General features: G+C 37.5%; 1 pseudogene; it reads left to right on the top strand.

The window, feature by feature from the left end:
• The first annotated feature begins 1,263 nt into the window (after positions 1 to 1,263).
• On the top strand, positions 1,264 to 1,964 carry LOC100433212 (calpain small subunit 1-like; annotated as a pseudogene).
• The last annotated feature ends 19,888 nt before the right edge of the window (positions 1,965 to 21,852 follow it).

The raw sequence follows: 21,852 nt of genomic DNA, 5'->3' as shown, positions 1-21,852 counted from the left end.
CTGAAGATCAGGAAAATAGAATTAGATATCTTCAAACCATACCAGAATTCTAGATTTGGCCTATAGTTTTATTGCCATCAAGAGTTTATAATTTGGTATAATTTGGGGGTTTTTTGATCAAATTCTTAATAGATTCTATCTGGAAGATTGGAAATAACTTATATTTTGGGGACAAATCATATCCCCAGATCCCTTTATATTATTCCTAATCAATTTAAATTAAAAAACAAACAAAAATAGGACTTAGTCTAACAAAATCAATTTATTTTAACATTGGGAATTCATATGGGTGCTTTCTGAGATTATTATTGAAAATTCAAACTGGGTAAATCCATTTTTAAAAAGTATAGGAAGCCAAAGATCTATTTATGGACTACTTTCAAGTTATATTTAGAAAATGTTTAATAAAGATAAATGATTCATTGCAAATAATACTATAAAATTATCCCATGTACAATTTTTTCAACGAGTCAATTTTATAATATCAGAGAAACAAAAGCTGAAGGATTTCATCAATAACAGACCTGTCTTACAAGAAATGCTAAAGGGACTCCTTCAATCTGAAAGAAATGGACATTAATGAGCAATAAAAAAATCATCTGAAGGTACAAAACTCACTGGTGGTAGTAAGTACACAGGGAAAAAAAGAATACTATAGCACCATAAATGTGGTGTGTAAACTCCTCGTATCTCAAGTAGAAAGATTAAAAGGTGAACCTATCTAAAATAATAACTGTAACAACTTTTCAAGACATAGACAGTATAATAATAAATAGAAACAACAAAAATTTGAAAAGCAGGGAGATGAAATTAAAGTGTAAAATTTTTATTAGTTTTCTCTTTGCTTGTTTGTTATTTGTTTATGCAATCAGGGTTGTCATCAGTTTAAAATAATAGGTTATAAAATATTATTTGCAAACCTCATTGTAACCTCAAATCAAAAAACATACAATAGATACACAAAGAATAAAAAGCAGGAAATTAAAACATACCACCAGAGGAAACTTACTTTGCTAAAAGGAAGACAGGAAAGAAAAGAAGACCACAAAATGACTAGAAAACACATAAAATAACAAGATTAAGTCCCTACTTATCAATGATTACATTGAATGTGAATGGACGAAACTCTCCAATCAAAAGCCATAGAGTGATTCCCCACTGATCAGGCCTCCAAGCACATTCTCCAGGCCCCTATCCAGGTCTTCATCTCTCCTATTCCTGACACTGCCACCTCCACGCTTCAAGAATGAGTTAACTAGGAACATGTCTCCTCACATCCAGAGGTCTGGCAGTCAGTTCTTCAGCAGAGGCAGAAGAGGCAGCAGAGTGGCCTTGTGCTTCCTAGGTGGAATCATTAGCTCCATCATGGAGGTGGCTACACAGCACAACCTAGAGCCCCTGCCTCAACACACACATTGCTCCAACACTGAGGCCAACAAGAGTGAGGAGGTCCATCATTTCTGGAGGCTCTTGCCCAGTTGGCTGGAGATGACATTGAGGTCAGTGGCACAGAACTCATGAATGTTGTCAACAAGGTTGTGATCAGTAGGACTGAACTGAAGACTAATGGTTTTGGCATTGATACATGTCAAAGCATGGTGGCCATGATGGATAGTGACACCACAGGCAAGCTGGACTTTGAGGAATTCAAGTACCTGTGGAACAACATCAAAAAGTGACAGACAATATACAAGCAGTTTGATGTTGACCGATCCAGAACCATTTGCAGCAGTGAACTTGCAGGGGCCTTTGAGGCACCAGGGTTCCACCTGAATGAACAACTCTACAACATAATATTCTGACACTACTTGCATGAAGGAGAGAACATGGATTTTGGCAACTTTATCAGCTGCTTGGTCAGGCCAGATGCTTAGTTTCATGCCTTGAAATCTCTTTACAAAGATGACACTAGACCATTCTAAGTGAATATCCAAGAGTGGCTGCAGCTGACAATGTATTTCTAAATGGGAAACCCAGGCCTGCCCCTTCACTGCCTTGCTATAGGAGTCACCTTGGAGCCTCAGCCTCTCCCAGTGCTGATCCCACTTGCAGTCACATCTTCATGGGTCCTGCTGACCCATGGGCCTTTTGTTCTTCCAGCCCTTGGCACCCAGCTTCTCAGTCAAGATCCAGGGTCAAATGTGCCCCAACATGCCATGCCCTGAGTTGGCCCCAACTCTAAAACATGCTAACATGCTCTTCCAACAGTCACCCCACCCCACCATACCCATCTTACTCTCACGCCATAACCTCACTCTTGTATCTGTGCCAACCTCAACACTTGCATTGCTTGCATGCCCCACGGGCCCTCTCTCAGTTCTGGGAGGATGACTTTGCTCCCTACACACCCTGGTCCACCCATTCACAGTTACCACCCAAGCAGTCGAACATCAGGCTATTCCAGTCCCACATGTTCCAGTGGTTCGTCTGTATTCTGCTCCTAGCCTGCCAGGCCCAGGAAGAAGAAAAAACATGTGAGAAAAAGAAGGGGAGAGAGAGAGAGGAAGGAAGGAAGGAAGACAGAGTGGTTGAATGAATTTTAAAAAACCAAGCCCCAATGATCTGTTGCCTACAAGAAACACACTTCACCTATAAAAATACACATCAAATTAAAATAAATGGATAGAAAAAATATTCCATATTTCAACACAAAAACTGGAAGAAGAGAAAGAGATGGTAATTATATAATAATAATGGAGTCAATTCAGCAAAAGAATAGCACAACTGTAAATATATATGCACCAACATTGACAGCTATTAATGTATTGGGGTCTATCTCTGTCTTCACCTCTAAAGAGATAATAGCTGGAGATTTCAACAGCCCACTTTCAGCATTGGACAGATTTTCTAGACAGAAAATTAACAACAACAAAAATCAGATTTAATCTGCACTAGACAACAAATGCAGTATAGACCAAACAGATACTTAAAAACTTTTCATCCAATAGCTGTACAATGCACATTCTTCTCTTTAGCACATGTATCATTCTGAAGAATAGACCATATGTTAGGCCACAAAACAGTCTAAAACATTCAAATTATAACTAGAAATGAATAATAAGGTGATCATTGAAAACCATATGTATATCAAAAAAGTAGAAAAATGTCAAGTAAACAACCTAATAATGCATCTTAAAAAAATAGAAAAGCAAAAGCAAACCAAATCCAAAATTAGTAGACATAAAGAAATAAGAAAGATCAGAGCAGAAATAAATGAAGTGAAAATGAATAAGAATACAAAAAATTAACAAAACAAAGTTGATTTCTTGAAAGATAAAATTGGCAAACCATTAGCCTAAGAAAAACAGAGAGAAGATGCAAATAAATGAAATTAGACATGAAAAAAGAGACATGACAATGGACACCACAGAAATTCAAAAGATCATTAGAGACTACTCTGAGGAGCTATATGCCAATAACTTGGAAAGCCTAGAATAAGTGGATAAATTCCTAGACAAATACAACCTACCAAGATGAAGAAATCTGAAATCCAAATAAGCCAATAACAAGTAATGAGATTGAAGCCATAATAAAAAGTCTCCCAGCAAATAAAGGCTGGCATTCAATAGCTTCACTGCTTAATTTTACCAAACATTAAAAGAAAAACTAATACCAATCCTATTGAAATTATTCCCAAAAAAATAGAAGAAATGGGAATACTTCAAATTCATTCTACAAGGCTGATATTATGACACATCATGATACCAGATGAAAGACATCAAAAATAGAAAGAGAAACATACATCAAAAATAGAAAACTACAGGCCACTATCCCTGAGAAATATATATTTTTAATTTTTATTTTTAATTTTTGTGGGTACTAAGTAGGTATATATATTTATGGGGAACATGGGATACTTTAATACATGCATGCAATGTATAATAATCATATCATGGTAAATGCGGTATCTATCCCCTCAAGCATTTGTCCTTTGTCTTGCAAACAATCCAATTACATTCTTTTAGTTATTTTAAAATGTACAATTAAATTATTATTGACTATAGTCTCCATCTTGTGCCATAAAAAACTAGGTCTTATTCATCTTTTCTAACTACTTTTTCTACCCATTAATCATCCCCACTTCCCCTCACACCACCCCATTACCCTTCCTAGCCTCTGGTAACCATGTTTCTACTCTCTATTTCCATAAATTCAACTGTTTTAACTATTGGCTCCTACATAAACATGTGAAGTTTGTCTTTCTGTCCCTGGCTAATTTCGCGTAATGTAATGACCATGAATTCAACCCAAGTTGTTGCAAATGACAGAATCTCATTCTTTTTGATGACTGAATGGTATTCCATTGTGTATATGTACCACATTTTCCTTGTCCATTCATCTGTTGATTAACACTTAGGTTGTTTCCAAATCTTGGCTATTGTGAAGAATGCTGCAACAAATGTGGAAGTGCAGATATCCCTTTGATATGCTTATTTCCTTTTGGGGTAGTATATGCTCAGCAGCAGAATTGCTGGATCATATGGTAGCTCTATTTTTAGTTTTTTAACAAACCTTGTGATTTGAGCTCCTTATATATTCTGGTTATTAATCCCTTGTCAGATGGATAGTTTGCAATTATTTTCTCTTATTCAGTGGGTTGTCTCTTCAGTTTTTAAATTTTTTTCCTTTTTAACTTCATGTGATTTGACTTGTCCATTTTTGCTTTGGTCACTCAGGAAATCTTTTTCCATTCCAATGAAAAGAGTTTTCCTAATGTTTTCTTGTAGTAGTTTCATAGTTTGAGGTCTTAGATTTAAAACTTTAATCCATTTTGATTTGATTTTTTGTATATGGTGATAGGTAGGGGTCTATTTTCATTCTTCTGCATATGAATATGCATTTTCCCAGCACCATTTGTTGAAGAGATTTTTCTTTCCCCCATGTATGTTCTCAGAACCTTTGTCAGAAATGAGTGCTCTGTAGGTGTATGGATTTGTTTCTGAGTTCCCTATTCTGTTTCATTATCTACATGCATGTTTTTATGCCAGTAACATGCTGTTTGGGTTACATAGCTCTGTAGTATAATTTGAAGTCAGGTAATATGATTCCTCCAATTTTGTTCTTTTTGCTCAGGACAGCTTAGGCTATTCTGAGTCTTCAGTGGTTCCATATAAATTGTAGGATTTATGTGGAACTTAAATAGTTTTCTCTATTTCTGTGAAGAATGTCATTGATATTTTGATAGGGAATTCACTGAATCTGTAGATTTCTTTGGGTAGTATAGACATTTTTAAAATGTTCATTCTTCAAATCCATGCACATGGAATAACTTTCCATTTTTTGTATACTCTTCGATTTCTTTCCTCAGTGTTTTGTAGTTTTCATTGTAGAGATTTTGTTTTTGTTTTGTTTTGTTTTTGTTTTTGTTTTGAGACAGAATTTTGCTCTTGTCACCCAGGCTGGAGTGCAATGGCACAATCTTAGCTCATTGCAGCCTCCACCTCCCAGGTTCAAGCAATTCTCCTTCCTCAGCCCCACAAGTAGCTGGAATTACAGGCACCTGCCACCATAGCCAGTTAATTTTTGTATTTTTAGTAGAGATGGAGTTTTACCATGTTAGTTTCACCATGTTGGGAAGGCTGGTCTCAAACTCCTGACCTCAGGTGATCTGCCCACCTCAGACTTCCAAAGTGCTGGGATTACAGGCTGAGCCACCATGCCTGGCCTCGTTGTAGAGATCTTTCCATTCTTTTGGTTAATTCCTAGGTATGAAATTTTATTAGCAGCTACTTTAAATGTGATTGCTTTCTTATTTCTATGTCAGATTGTTTACTGTTGGCATATAGAAATGCTATGACTTTTGTATATTACTTTTGTATCCTGAAACTTTACTGAATTTATCAGTTTTAATAGTTTTTGGTGGAGTTTTTAGGTTTTTCCAAATATAAGATCATATTATGTGCAAACAAAGATCATTTGACTTCTTCCTTTCCAATTTGGATACCCTTTATGACATTCTCTTGTCCAATTGCTCGACCTAGAACTTCTAGTACTATGTTGAATAACAGTGGTAAAGTGGGTATCCTTGTTATCTTCCAGGTATTAGAGAATGGGCTTTCAGTGTTTCCTCATTCAGTATGATATTGGCTGTGAGTTTGTCACATATGGCTTTTAGTGTGTTGAAGTATGTTCCTTCTATACCCAGTTTTATTAGGGTTTTTATTGTGAAAGGATGTTGAATTTTATCACATGCCTTTTCAGCATCAATTGAAATGATCAAATGGTTTTTGTTCTCCATTATGTTGATATAATGTATCACATTGTTTGATTTGCATATGTGGAAACATCCTTGAATCCCTGGGATAAGTCCGACTTAGTCATAAATTATTTTTCAATGTATTGTTGAATTTGATATGGTAATGTAGAGTTGAAAATTTTTGCATCAATATTTATCAGAGATATTGGCCTGTAGTTTTTTTTTTTAATAGAGTTTAAGTTGTAGGGTACATATGCAGAATGTGCAGTTTTGTTACATAAGTATGCATGTGCCATGGTGGTTTGCGGCACCCATCAACCCATCATCTACATTAGGTATTTCTCCTAATGCTATCCCTCCCCTAGTCTCCCACCCCCCAACAGGCCCCAGTGTGTGATATTCCCCTCCCTGTGTCCATGAGTTCTCATTGTTCAGCTCCCACTTATGAATGAGAACATGTGGTGTTTGGTTTTCTGTTCTTGTGTTAGTTTGCTGAGAATGATGGTCTCCAGCATCATCCATGTCCCTGCAAAGAACATGAACTCATCCTTTTTATGGCTGCATAGTATTCCATGGTGTATATGTGACACATTTTCTTTATCCAGTCTATCATTGATGGGCATTTGGGCTGGTTCCAAGTCTTTGCTGTTGTGAAAAGTGCCAAAATAAACATATGTGTGCGTGTGTCTTTATAGTAGAATGATTTATAATCCTTTGGGTATATACCCAGTAATGGGATTGCAGGGTCAAATGGTATTTCTAGTTCTAGATCCTTGAGGAATCACCACACTGTCTTCCACAATGGTTGAACTAATTAACACTCCCAGCAACAGTGTACAAGCTTTCCTATTTCTCCACATCCTCTCCAGCATCTGTCTGGAGCACAAGGTTCATCTCCTTAGACAAATGTGGAAAGGCTGATAGCAGCATGGGTTGGGGAAGGGATGTTGCCACTACTAGAGATGGGGAAACTGTATCTTCTGGCAAAAATGTTTCATCAGTGTTTACAAACTCAGTGTCTCCAGCTTCATCAGGGTTCACCCACATGTCCCCATTCCAAGTTGCAGGCTCCCATTCTTTTCCAATCAATGACCTCACTTTAACAACAGACACCTCATGAGGCTGTGCATGCACCTTTCATTGCAGGTCAGCCACTTGCATGATAAGAGCTTTGTCTGTTTTTCCATAGTTTCAGCTCTTTCTTTATAGGAGATAACTCTCTTACTCAGGGCAGTCTTAGCAGATTTGAGGCTCAGTATCTGCTTCTGAATCCAGGACAGAGAAGCCTTGAATTTATCATTTACTTTCATCACTTTGTCCATTAAACTTAGGAGCAACTAACCAGCTTCATTATGTTCCATGGTTCTCCACAAATGGTCAAAGTTATTATGCACAGAATCACTAAACTCCTTGCCTCTCATAAGGAATGAATCAGGAGTATCAAATGCATTTATTTTGCATAACTCTCTAAACAGTTCATGCCAAGGACTATCAGTGTTCTTCATACTATTAGAAGTAGAGTCCTTAGCATTTTTGGGGTCTAATCATATTAATCAGCCAACTCCAGAAACCTCAAAACCAAAAAAGAACTCCATCCTTAATATTCTGTTCCTTTAGAACCACTCCTAGTACCAAAATCTGTATGTCAGGGTTCTCTAGAGGGACAGAACTAATAGGATGGATATGCATATGAAGGGGAGTTTATAAAGGAGTATTAAATTCACACAATCACCAGGTTCCACAACAGGCCATCTGCAAGCTGAGCAGCAAGGAAGCCAGTCAAACTTCCAAAGCTGAAAAACTTAAAGTCTGATGTTCAAGGGCAGGAAGCACCCAGCACAGGAGAAAGATGTAGGCTGGGAGCCTAGGCCAGTCTAATCTTTTAACATTTTTCTGCCTGCTTTATACTTAGGCCATTCTGGCAGCAGCTGATTAGATGGTATCCACCAGAATAACAGTGGGTCTGCCTTTCCCAGCTCACTGACTCAAATGTTAATCCCCCTCAACAACACCCTCACAGCCACACCCAGGATCAATACTTTGCATCCTTCAGTCCAATCAAGTTGACAGTCAGTGTTAACCATCACAATAAGTATAGCTATTCCTGCTCTTTTTTGGTTTCCATTAGCATGGAATATCTTCTTCTACTTCTTTATTCTCATTCTACGTGTGTCTTTGCAAGTGAAGTAGGCAATAGGCAACAGATCATCGGGTTTTGTTTTTTTTTTTGTTTGTTTGTTTTTTTGAGACAGAGTTTCACTGTTGTTGCCCAGGCTAGAATGCAGTGGTGCAATCTTGGCTCACTGCAACCTCCACCTTCCAGTTTCAAGCGATTCTCCTGCCTCAGCCTCTGGAGTACCTGGGATTACAGGCACCCGCCACCACACCTGGCTAATTTTTGTATTTTTAGTAGAGAGAAGGTTTCACCATGTTGGCCAGGCTGGTCTCGAACTCCTGACCTCGTGATCCACCAGCCTCGGCCTTCCGAAGTGCTGGGATTTCAGGCGTGAGCCACCACGCCTGGCCTGGGTCTTTCATTTTTTTATTTTTTTGAGATGGAGTCTCACTGTGTCGCCCATGCTGGAGTGCAGTGGTGCGATCTCCACTCACCAAAAGCTCCACCTCCTGGGTTCACGCCATTCTCCTGCCTCAGCCTCCCAAGTAGCTGGGACTACAGGCACCTGCCACCACACCCGGCTAATTTTTTGTATTTTTAGTAGAGATAGGGTTTCACCGTGTTAGCTAGGATGGTCTTGATCTCCTGACCTCGTGATCTGCCTGCCTTGGCCTCCCAAAGTGCTGGGATTACAGGCATAAGCCACCACGCTCAGCCTGGTTCTTTTTTTTTTTTTTTTTTTTTAATCCATTCAGGCACTCCTTCTTTTGATTGGATAGTTTAGTCCATTTACATTCAATGTTACTAATAAGTAAGGACCTACTCCTGCATTTTGTTATTTTTTTTTCTGGTTGTTTTGTAGTCTTTTCTTTTCTTCCTTAGATTATTACTGTCTTCCTTTTACTGAAATTGATTTTCTCTGATGGTACAATTTAATTTCTTGTTCTTTAACTTTTTGTGTATCCATTGTATTTTTTTTGATTTAAGCTTACTATGAGGCTTGCTAGTACTAGCTTATAACTCATTATTTTAAATTGATGACTACTTAACACTAATTGCATAAACAAAGAAGCAAAAAGAAAACTAATAAAAACTCTACACTTTATCTCCCCACTTTGTAACTTTTGTTGTTTCTCTTAATGTCTTAGTATACTATCTATGTCTTGAATAATTGTTATAGTTCTTATTTTTTATTGGTAATATCCTGTGTTTTTCTGTATACCTCATATTACTAGTGAGTTTTGTAATATCAGACACTTTCTTATTGCTCAATAACATCCTTTTCTTTCAGATTGAACAACTCCCTTTAGCATTTCTTGTAGGACAGGTCTGATGTTGGTGAAATCTCTCAGCTTTTGTTTCTTTGGGAAAGTTTGTATTTCTCCTTCATGCTTGAAGGATATTTTTACTGGAGATACTAATTTGGGTAAAAGCATTTTTCTTTCCTTCAGCACTTTAAATATGTCATGCCACTCTCTCTTAGCCTATAAGATTTCCAATGAAAAGATTTCCACTGAAAAGTCTGCTGACTGATGTATTGGAGCTCTACTGTACATTGTTTCTTTTCTCTTGCTTCTTTTAGGATTCTTTCTTTATCTTTGTCCTTTGGGAGTTTGATTATTAAGTACCTTGAGGTAGTATTGTTTGGACTAAATCTTCTTGGTGTTCTGTAATCTTCTTGTACTTGAATTTGATATTTTTCTCTAGGTTTGGAAAGTTCTTAAATATTATCCCTTTAAATAAATTTTCTACTCCTATCTCTTTCTCTACCTCCTCTTTAAGGCCAATAACTCAGATGTGCCTCTTTGAAGCTATTTTCTAGATTTAGTAAGCATGCTTCATTCTTTGGCATTACTTTTTCCTGTGTCTCCTCTGGCTGTGTATTTTCAAATAATCTGTCTTCAAACTCGCTCATTCTTCCATTTGATCAGTTCTGCTATTAAAAGATTCTGATACATTCTTCAGTATGTCAATTACATTTTTCTTCAACTCTAGAATTTCTGCTAGATCCCTTTTAATTATTTCAACCTCTTTGTTAAATTTATCTGATAGAATTCTGAATTCCTTCTCTGTGTTAACTTGAATTTATTTGAGCTTTCTCAAAACAGTTATTTTTTATTCTCTGTCTCCACAGTCATATATCCCTTTCTCCAGGATTCGTCCCTGGCACCTTATATAGTTCATTTGGTGAGGCCATGTTTTCCTGGATGGTCTTGATGCTTGTGGATGTTTGTCAGTGTCTGGGCTTTGAAGAGTTAGGTATTTATTTTAGTCTTCACAGTCTGGGCTTGTTTGTGCCCATATTTCTTTGGAAGGCTTTTCTGGTACTCCAAGGAATTTGGGCCTCAGCCCCAATAATGCTGTGATTTATAAATACTCCAAGGTACCATCTTGATGGTCACGGATTAGATCCAGAAGAACTATCTGGATTGCCAGGAATATAATCTTGTTCTTTCCCCTTACTCTCTCCCAAACAAATGAAGTATGTCTTTCTCTGTGCTGAGCCACCTGGAGCTAGGGGTGAGGTGACACAACTACCACCGTAGCTACCACCACAGGGATTGCACTGAGTTAGACCTGAAGCCAGAATAGCACTGAGTCTTGACCAAGGTCCACTGTAACCACTACCTGGCGACTATCTATGTTCACTTCAGGGCCTAGGGCTCTACAGTCAATAGGTGGTGAAGCCAGTCTGATTTCTGTTCTTCCTTTCAGGGCAACAAGTTCGCTCAGGTCCTGGGTGGGTCCAGAGATGCTGTCTGGGAGCCAGGGATTAGGATCAGAAATCTTAGAAATTTACCTGGTGTTCTATTCTACTGAGGCTAAGCTAGCCTTCAACCCACAGGACAAAATCCCTCCCACTATTCCCTCCCTTTCCAAAGGCAAAGGAGCCTCTCTCAATAGCCACCACCACTACCAGCCCATGGGGAGTTCTTCCAGGCCACTGCCAATATTCACTTAAAGTCCAAGGGCTATTCAGTCAGCTTGTAGTGAATGCCAGGCCTCAGACTTACTCTTCAGTGCAATGGGCTCCTGGTCTAGGGCAGGTCCAGAAATACTGTCCAAAAGCTTAGGCCTGGACTCAGGGATCCCAACAGCTCACTAAGTGCTCTGCCTCACCGGGGTCAAGCTGTACTTCAGGTACAAGACAAAGTCCTCTTTGCTTTTCCCTCTGCTTTTCTCAAGCAGGAGTCTTTCGCCATAGCCACCACAGCTGGGAATATGCTGTGTCTCACCTAAAACCAGGACATCTCCAGTCTTATCCAAGGCCCACAACATACCGCCTAAGTATCACCCTTGGTTATTGAGGTCCCAAGGGCTCTTTAGTCAGCAGGTGATGAATCCTGCCAGGACTGCCTTCAGGGAAGCAGTTTCCCTTCTAGTCCAGGGTATATCTAGAAATGTAGTATGGGAGCTAGGGCCTGAAATATAGGGCTCAAGACTCTGCTTGTGTCCTATCCTATTGTGCTGACCTGGTATTGAAGATGCAAAATGAAGCCATCTTTACTTCTCACTCTCCTCTTCTCAGGGAGAAGGAAGGAGTCACTTTCATTGCTGTGAGCTGAGCTTCCTGGGGATGGAGGAGGGGAGGTACAAGCACTCCCTTAGCCGCCTGGCTGGTATCTCCTTGGATCACATGCCACTCTAGTCCACCTGCTCTAAGCCCAGCCTAGCACTAAGACTTGCCTAGGAATTGTAGCCCTTGTGTCCTAGACTGCCTTTCAAGTTTTCCTAGGACCCCAGAGCCCTTTAGCCCACAGTGGTGAGGCTTGCCAAGAAACTCAAGTTCCAACTGCTGGGATGGGCAATTTCCCTCTGGATAGAGTTTATCCAAATACTCTCTCCATGGGGCAGCCACCAGCTGAGTTCAACATGATTTTGCTTTCCACTATGACAAGGCAGCACTGAGTTCAATGCCAAGTCCCTTAGTCATTGTGCTTGCCCTCTTCCAAATACACAGATTCTCTCTCCACAATCGGGGAGGTAAGGCATTGATGATTGATGATTGAAGACTGTCTTTCCTACCCTCTTCAGTGCCTCTTTTAGTGATATGAAGCTAAAACCAGATATTGTGATTGCTTACCTGATTTTTGGTTCTTATGATGATGTTTTTGTGTGTAGTTGTTAAAGTTTGGTTGTTTCTGCAGTGAGGACAATCAGTGGAGAGTTCTATTCAGCCATCTTGCTCTGTCACTTTCTAAATACCCTGATGAATTGATGCTAAAATCTTCAACAAAACACTAGTAAACCAAATTCAACAATATATCAAAAAAAATAATTTATCATGACTAAGTGGGATTTATCCCAGAGATGCAAGGATGGTTCAACATGTGCAAATCAATCAATGTGAAACATCATATATATTAATGAAGAAAAAAGCAAATAATCATTTCAATTGATGCTGAAAAAGCATTTGATGAAATTCAACTTCCCTTCACAATAAAAAAAACCTTAAAAAACTGAGTATAGATGGAACATAACACAATAAAATCCATATATGACAGACTTACAGTTAGTATCATACTGAACAGGAAAAACTGAAAGCCTATCCTCCAGTACCTGGAACTGGAAAAGCATATCCACTTTTACCACTGTTATTCAACATAGTACTGGAAGTCCTAGCTAGAGCATTTGGATAAGCAAAGAAAAAAAGAGCATTCAAACTGAAAAGGAAGAAGTCAAGTTATTTTTGTTTGCAACTGATATGCTCTTATATTTGGAAAAACCTAAAGACTCCACAAAAACATTCTTAGAACTAATAAACAAATTTAATAAGTTTGCAGAATACAAAATTAACATACAAAAATCTGTAGCATTTGTATGTGCCAATAGCAAACAATCTGAAAAGAAATTAAGAAAGTAATTTCATTTACAATAGCTACAAATAAAATAATATACCTAGGGATAAACTTAATCAAAGAAGTAAAAGATCTCTACAACACAAACCATAAAACATTGATGCAAGAAATTGAAGAGGACTCAAAAAACGGAAAGATATTGCATGTTCACGGATTTGAAGAATCAACATTTTTAACTGTCCATACTCCCTAAAGAAACTTACAGATTCAATAGACTCTCTATCAAAATATCAAGGACATTCTTCACAGAAATAGAAAAAATAATCCTAAAATTTATATGAAACAACAAAAGATCCAAAAGAAACCAAGCTATCCTGAGTGAAAAGAACAAAACTGGAGGAACCACATTACCTGACTGCAAATTATACTACAGAGCTATATAACCAAAACAGCATGGTACTGGCATAAAAACATACACAGAGACCAATGGAAGAGAATAGAGAACCTAGCAATAAGTGTATACATCTCCTGTGAACCCATTTTCAGCAAAGGTGTCAAGAATATACATTGGGGAAAGGACAGTCCCTTTAATAAATGGTCCTGGAAAAACTGGATATCCATACGCAGAAGAATGAAATTAGACCCCTACTCTTGTTCTATATAAAAATCAGATCAAAATGGATTAAGATTTAAATTTAAAACCTCAAGCTATAAAACTACTAAGAGAAAACATTGGGGAAATTATCAAGGACATTGGACTGAGCAAAGATTTATTGAGTAATACACCACAGGCACAGGCACTATAGTCAATAATTGTACATTTTAAAATAACTAAAAGAATGTAATTGGATTGTTTGAAACAAAAAATGATAAATGCTTGAGAAGATGGATACCCAGTTTTTCAAGAGGTGACTATTACACATCACATGCTTGTATCAAAGTATCTCGTGTTCCCCATAAATATACATACCTGTTCTATACCTACAAAAATTAAAAAATAAATTTAAAAAAATAAAATAAAATGGACACTGAGCATGAAAAATCCCTGAGCAAACAAATTAACTGGGCCTTAAAAATAGCCTTAACCTTACTTAAACTACAAACATAAGTGAAAAGTTAACTTGGGTAATTTCTGGCAAATGCTTATGCTAGAAAAAAAGCTTAAGCTCAGCCAACTGAAAGAGTTAAAATATGCTATTCTGCCATATTGAATGTTTAATCTAAAGACACTAGAAAAAAAGCAGGGTTTGATCATAACGCTGTTCCTTAAAAGCAGAATATGAAACTCCCATGTAAAAGACACACTCTCTATACTAGAAGGAAAGGCAATATCCTTGTATTTAGGATGAGAAGTTGAAACCAAGAGAATTCTGTACAGACCTTGTTAAAATAGTTTTATCTTTTAAGCCTCTCCAAATAATTTAGCTACTTCTTCACTGCCAATTGTTCTTTGTTTAATCCACTATACGAGTAACTAATTCTAAACACTTCTTTGGGTCTTCATTTCTTTACATGGCTCTCATGCCATGTAAAACATCCTATGTGTCTTTCCTCTTAATCTTTCTTATGTCAATTTTTGCTCCCAGCAAGGACTCTAAAAGGATGGAGGTAGAAGTTTTTCTGCCCTGACTCAGTCATAAGCAGTGAAATAAAGTATGATTACATGACTAGAGACTTTCCAACAAGGTAAACTAAAAAAGGCAATCTTGTAACTGCTAAAGTAATTTCTTTACTTTGCTTCCATAGTTGCCTTATAAATACTTGCCTCTGATGCTTTGTCATCCTAATGCTGAACCTCCTTGGGTTTGGTGCTTCCCAATTCATGTTTTCTTCCTCAAATAAACTCTAAACTCTAAACATCCATTGTGCCACAGATTTGTGTGTGTGTGTGTGTGTATATATGTTGTGTGTGTATATATATAGTGTGTATGTATATATTTATATATGCATATACATATATGTATATACATATGCATATATACGTATATATACATATACGTATACGTATGTGTATATACGTATACGTATACATATATACATGTATACGTATATGTATATATGTATATATGTATATATGTGTATATGTATATACATACACACATATATGAATACATACATATAAGTAGACCTCATTTCATTGCACTTCACTTTATTGTACTTTACAGACTTTGTGTACTTACAGATTGAAGGTTTGTGGCAACCCTGTGTAGAGCAAGTCTATCAGTTTCATCTTTCCAACAGCATGTGCCCACTTCAAGGCTCTGTGTCACACTTTGGTTATTATCACAATATTTCAAACGTTTTCATTATTATTATACCTGTTGTGGTGATCTGCAACCAGTGATCACTGGCGTTACTATTGGAATTGTTTCGGTGCACCACAAACAGAAACTTTAAAAATGTGTGTGTTCCCACTGCTCTACTCACCAGTTATTCCCCTGCTATTCTCCCTCTCCTTGGGCAACCATATTTTCTAGGACACAACAATATTGAAATTAGGATAGTTAATAAGTCTATAATGACCTCCAAGTGCTCAAGTGAAAGAAAAAGTTGCAAATCCCCTACTTTAAATCAAAAGCTAGATATGATTAAGTTTAGTGAGGAAGGCATGTAAAGCCGAGATAGGCCTCATATGGCTGTTACTAACTTGTGAATGAAAAAGAAAAGTTCTTGAAGGAAATTAGAAGTGCTACTCCAGTGAACACATCAATGATGAGAAAGTGAGACATCCTAATCACTAATAGCAAGAAAGTTTTTGTGGTCTTTTATTACTAACATTTTAGTGGAGACAGCTTTAGTAACAGTGGAAAGTTTAGTGATAGATCAAAGCAGCCACAACTTTCCCTGAAGCCCAACCCTAATCCAGAACAAGGCCATAGCTTTTTTCAATTCTATGAAGGCTGAGAGTGGTGAGGAAGCTGCAGAAGAAAACTTGGAAGTTAGCAGAGATTGGTTCATGACGTTTAAGAAAAGAAGTTGTATCTATAACAGAAAAGTGCAAGATGAAGCAGCAAGTGCTGATGTAGAAGCTGCAGCAAGTTATCACTAAGATAATTGATGAATGTGGCTGCACTACACAACAGATTTTCAATGTAGAAGAAACAGCCTCGTATTGGAAAAGATGCCATCTAGGACTTTCATAGGTTGAGAGGAGAAGTCAATGCCTGGCTTCAAAGCTTCAAAGGACAAGCTGACTCTCTTGTTAGGGGCTAATGTAGTTGGCAACTTTAAATTGAATCCAACATTTGTTTACTATTTTGAAAATCCTACGACCCCTCTTAAAAATTATACTAAATGTACTCAGCCTATGGTCTATAAATGGAGCAACAAAGCCTGTATGACAGCACATCTGTGTACAGCATGGTTTAATGAATATTTGAAGCTCACTGTTAAGACATATGATTCAGAAAAAATATATATCTTTCAAAATATTACTGGTCATTGACCATGTACCTGGTCACCTGAGAGCTCTAATGGAGACGTACAGGGAAATTAATGTTGTTTTCGTATCTATTAACACAACATGCATTCTGTAGCCCATGGATCAAGAAATAATTTCAACTCTCAATTTTCATTACTTAACAAATATATTTTGTGAAGTTATAGCTGACATAGATAGTAGTAATTCCCCTGATAAATCTGGGCAAAGTAAATTGAAAACCTTCTGAAAAAAACTTATCCATCTAGGTGCCTTTAAGAACATTTGTGATTCATGGGAGGAGGTCAAAATATCAACTTTAACTGCAGCTTGGAAGAAGTTGATTCCAACCTCCATAGATGACTTTGAGGGATTGAAGACACAAGTGGAGGAAGTAACTGGAGATGTGACAGAAATAGCAAGAGAACTAGAATTGTAACTAGAGCCCGAAGAAGTGACAGAATTGCTGCATCTCATTAGAAAACTTGAATGGATGAGGAGTTGCTTCTTATGGATGAGCAAAGAAAGTGGTTTCTTGAGATGAAATCTACTCCCAGTGAAGATGGTATGAACATGTGGCAACAACAACCCAGGATTTAGAATATTACATCAACTTAGTTGATAAAGTAGTGGCAGGGTTTGAGAGGACTGACTACCATTTTTTTTAAAACTGGGTAAAATAATACCAAATAGCATCTCATGATACAGATAAATATTTTGTAATGGAAGAGCAAGGCAATGCATCCAACTTCACTGTCATTTTATTTTAACAATTTGCCACAGCCACCCTGACCCTCAGTGACCACCACCCCAGTCAGCAGCCATTGACATTGAGGCAAGACTCTCCACCAGCAAAAAGATTACAATTTGCTGATGGCTCAGACGATTATTAACATGTTTCAGCAATAAAGTGTTTTTAAATTAAGATATGTAATTTTGTTTTTAGACATAATGCTATTGCACACTTAGTAGACTACAGTATAGTGTGAACGTAAGTTCCATGTTGCACTGGGAAACCAAAGTTTTGTGTACTCACTTACTGCAATATTCACTTAATTGCAGTGGTCTGGCACAAACCTGCAATATCTTTAGGTATGCCTGTGGTGGGAGATAGGAGTCATGGAGACAGGGGAAACATATTTAAAATGTCAAAAGCTGTACACTAAAAAAAGAACCCAGGAATTCTAACCAGAAGAAAAACGCTTAAAAATATTATTGGTTTCTAGAGCTTTATGTTTCTACTGTGGATTTTATCTTCTGTGCCAAAAAAAGAAAAAAAAAAAAAACTAAAAAAACTAAAGCCAACTGGGAGAGGTATCAAGAAGAAAGCCCATGAAGCCTTCCAAGACAGAGAAGACAAAAGCAATCTGACAGGACTGTGCTTGCTAAGGTGTGACTGTGCAGTATCTGTGGCTTTTTCTGACCTCCTCTCACCCCTGCACCCAACACCCATCCCCAAACTCAAATCAGATGATTCAGGCATGTCTTAGCAAACTCTTCAACAATAGCATGTATTAATTTTACATTCAAGTTTAGTTTTGTTGCACCATCTCATTTGTGGAAATAATTAGCTCCCTCAGCTTTATTTTTTTCTTCCTTTAAGGGGGAACAACGAAAAGTAGAGGGAGCAAAGAGACCAAGGGGTGAGTGAGGCAACTGAAAACTGTTCTTGGACCTGCGGTGCTGTAGAGCAGGTATGTTCACTTTCTTTTAAATGCAACTTAGTCCCTAACTCAAGACTTGGTTTCTGATTAAGAGTGGCAACTGAGGAATGGGCAGGAAGGGCAGGGTGCCTGCTGCCTGGCCTGCAGGAGTCTGTGGCTGAAGCTGAGCTTCCCCACTTGAACCAATGACAGCTGAGCAGTGACAGCCAGGCATGCTGCGTCCCCCTGGATGTGCTGCTCCCCAAACATCAACTCAGGGCAGCAGTGATTCGCCTGGAAAGAGCCATGGTGGGCGCCTGCATGGCTACCTCTATCAGGCCCTGCAGCAGGCCCAAAAATGCAGAAAGCAAGACCATCGCTGTCAAGGAGCTTCTAGGCAATCACAACCTGAAGAGAGAGGTTTTTTTTCTATCTTTCTAGTAGTCACACTTTGGAAAGCTTCAGAGTAAGATCTGTATACACTTCTATTAGAAATAAAATTAGTCCCTATCTGGCTGATCCTTATTACTTAAAAATAACTATATAGTCCAAACTCTGTGCGTGTATGTGTGTGTTTTATGCATATATATATATATATATCTATATACATATAAAATATGATCTTTCATAAGTAGAGAAGAGAAGTCAATGCCTGGCTTCAAAGCTTCAAGGGACAAGTGAACTCTTTTGTTAAGAGCTAATTATATATAACATACCAATATATAAATGTGAATGTATATACTCATACATATGTCTAGTTCAGCAAGTAATCATTTTACAACAAAATAATTAAAAAATAAAGACAAGTAAAGATAAAAATGACTAATTCTTAATTGCATATCTAGAAAGGCTCATCCTTAACATTTTGCTCAAATTCTTACACTTTTTTCATGAAAGGCTAATAAGCCAAGCATGTTATCATGCACCAGGAGTAATAGCTACTCTAGAGGCTGAGGCAGGAAGATCGCTTGAGGCCATCCACTACACTCCAGATGTAGGCAACTCCATCTCTGAAAAAATTTAAAAGCCAAATAGTAATATGTTAGGATTTGCATACCATAAGTCTCCGTCAAATCTATTCTTCCAGAGCAACCATAGAAAATATGTAACAAATGAATGTGGCTGTGTTCCAATAAAACTTTATTTACAAAAGTAGGCAGTGGGATAAACTTGGCCCATCTCTTGTTTGCTGACCCCTGGATTAGGTAAAGTTAATGGAACAATATGCAAGGGATTATTACCAGCCCAGGTATCTTACAAGTTAGTGGATCAGTTCCAGGCTCTCAATCTAAGTGTCTACTTGTAAGGTGATTTGGATCAAACAACATATAAAAATTCTCATCAGAGCAGAGATACCAACAAAAAATGCATTTACTCTGTATATCAGTCAAGTGAATTTCTGCCTGGATTCCTGAGCAATGAATTGACATGTCTGCTCAATTAATTGTCTAACTCCCAACAGCATAGCGCTGCCCACAGCTCCTACATAAGCCATAGAGTAACACGTGGCGATGGAACATAATCAGCAGTAACGAGGAAGAACCTGGTCTGGCTAGGGGGACACCTGCCCAGATCTGCAGGCCCCTGTGAGTGAGCAAGAAAGCCTAACATTTGGATGTATGTCATGATGACTCCGGCTAGTCCTAGTGGGGTGGACAATGATGAAGTTATAAATACAGATTTTGCAGAGATATTTCTGCTTGCATTTGCTAGATACGGCCTGTTCACCTCAAACACAGATTAAGGAACAGCACTGTTATCATGGATGTAGCATGCCTACACACTGAAGAGATAAGCGCTTGCAGGCACTGCCATCATGTGGCTATGTTTGGTAATTTATTTGGTAATATACGAATGATTGAATTTTCCTGTGGAAAGTGATATCAATATAGAATACATAGATATCAATATAGAATTTATGGAAATTTATTGATGGCAATATAGAGTTTATAGAAATTCATAATAAATTATAAATTATGGCTAAATCAAATTTATTTTTCAAATATTTGAAATAAATTTTATATATAAAGTTTACTATATTAATATTTATTGTAAATATAAACTTTATATATGTATTATTTATTAAATATTGATTAAATGTGTTATAAATAATGATATTAATATAAATATTTATTATAAAATGAATTTTGGTAATATATTAATTATAAAATAAATAATAAACATATATTTGAAATATAAAATAAATTCATAATAAAATTTAAGTTATAATAAAGTTGAAATCCAGCTATATAAATAAATCAAATTCATACATTGAGAACACTGTATGCATTTTCTAACATAAACATGGCTATGATGGAGGTTTTTTAAAGGTTAATTGAAATGATGAAAGAAATGGTAAGGTCTTAGGTTCCCATGGGGATAATGTGTTTTTATTTGGTTTCTCTCTCCAAGAAGGAAAGACTTGGATGTGTATAGTTTATTTGGGAAATGGTGACAGGAAGCCAGGGAAAGGAGAGTAACACACGGACAAAACTAAAAAGGCGAATTAATGAGTTGGTTACTATTGTGAGCAACTGGAGATCAATCCCAAAGTGGATATTCTGAAGAATTCTATAGAGTGCATTTCATAATTGTCTCTTTGAGGGACAATGTGGAGTATTTAACAACCCAGTTTCCATTGGTTGAGAGTTCCCCTCAGAGACTTTAGCTCCTCTGAATTTATAAGCTGTGCTTGGGCAAAAGAGGCAGCCTTACGTAGCCTGAACAAAAACCTGAGTAAGTAAAGGAGAAAGACTCTCAACAGAGGACATAGCAGCTGCTGGAACTGTCTGCTATGGCTGCACTGCTAAATGGATTTGAGAATAGAAGCAAGTGGCAGAACGAGCAGATATGAGTTTTGGCAATAACTTAGGCTGAGGATTTGGGGAGTGTGGTAGACTAATCTGAATAATCTATGCAGACAAAGATTTGTGCTGAAAAAAGTGTAAAATTTTGGATTTAAAAATGTTTAATATTTTTAAAAGCAGTATTAAAAATGGACTAATTTGTCATGAATGATCTTAAAGACCAAATTCCAAGGGAAGGTGGCAGACCAAAGAGTTAAGTGGAGTATTGAAGCTGTTTTTTTCCTAATAGCATTTGCCAACCAAGGGAATGAACCTTCAGGGATTTTTGTTTGTTTTGCTTTTTATTTTATTTATTTATTTTTATTATACTTTAAGTTCTGAGATACATGTGCAGAACGTGCAGGTTTGTTACATAGGTATACATGTGCCATGGTGGCAACCTTCAGTTTTGAAGGCATTTATGAAGGAAGCAGACAGAGGTCAAAGACCAGAGCTTGTCTAAAGTAAAGAGTCTAGTAGGAGGCCTCCTTTAGATGTTAAAAGACTAAATAAGTAATTCTTAATTCTTGCTGCACTTAAACATCAACTGGGGTTCTCCTTAAAAATCCTTATACTCGAGCTCTGACCCATCACCAGAGACTGATTTAGTAAGTCTAGAGTTGAGGCTGAGTGTGAGTGTTTTAAAGGCTCGCCCCACCTCCAGGTGGTTCCAGTTACAGTCAAGGATGCTATTCAGAGCAACTGTGAACTAAAACTAGCAGGGCAAGCAGGTTTAGGATTGGCTAGCTGGAATAATTTCAGTGGGCTCTGAGGCAGAGGAATTGTTCTTACTTTCTGGTATTTGGCCTTTGGGTGAGTAGGGCAGATGGATAG

The sequence above is a fragment of the Pongo abelii genome, chromosome 1, assembly GCF_028885655.2.
Source record: "Pongo abelii isolate AG06213 chromosome 1, NHGRI_mPonAbe1-v2.0_pri, whole genome shotgun sequence".
NCBI classification, from domain to species: domain Eukaryota; kingdom Metazoa; phylum Chordata; class Mammalia; order Primates; family Hominidae; genus Pongo; species Pongo abelii.
Note: the sequence above shows the minus strand (reverse complement) of the source record. Positions and strands in the feature narration are given on the sequence as shown.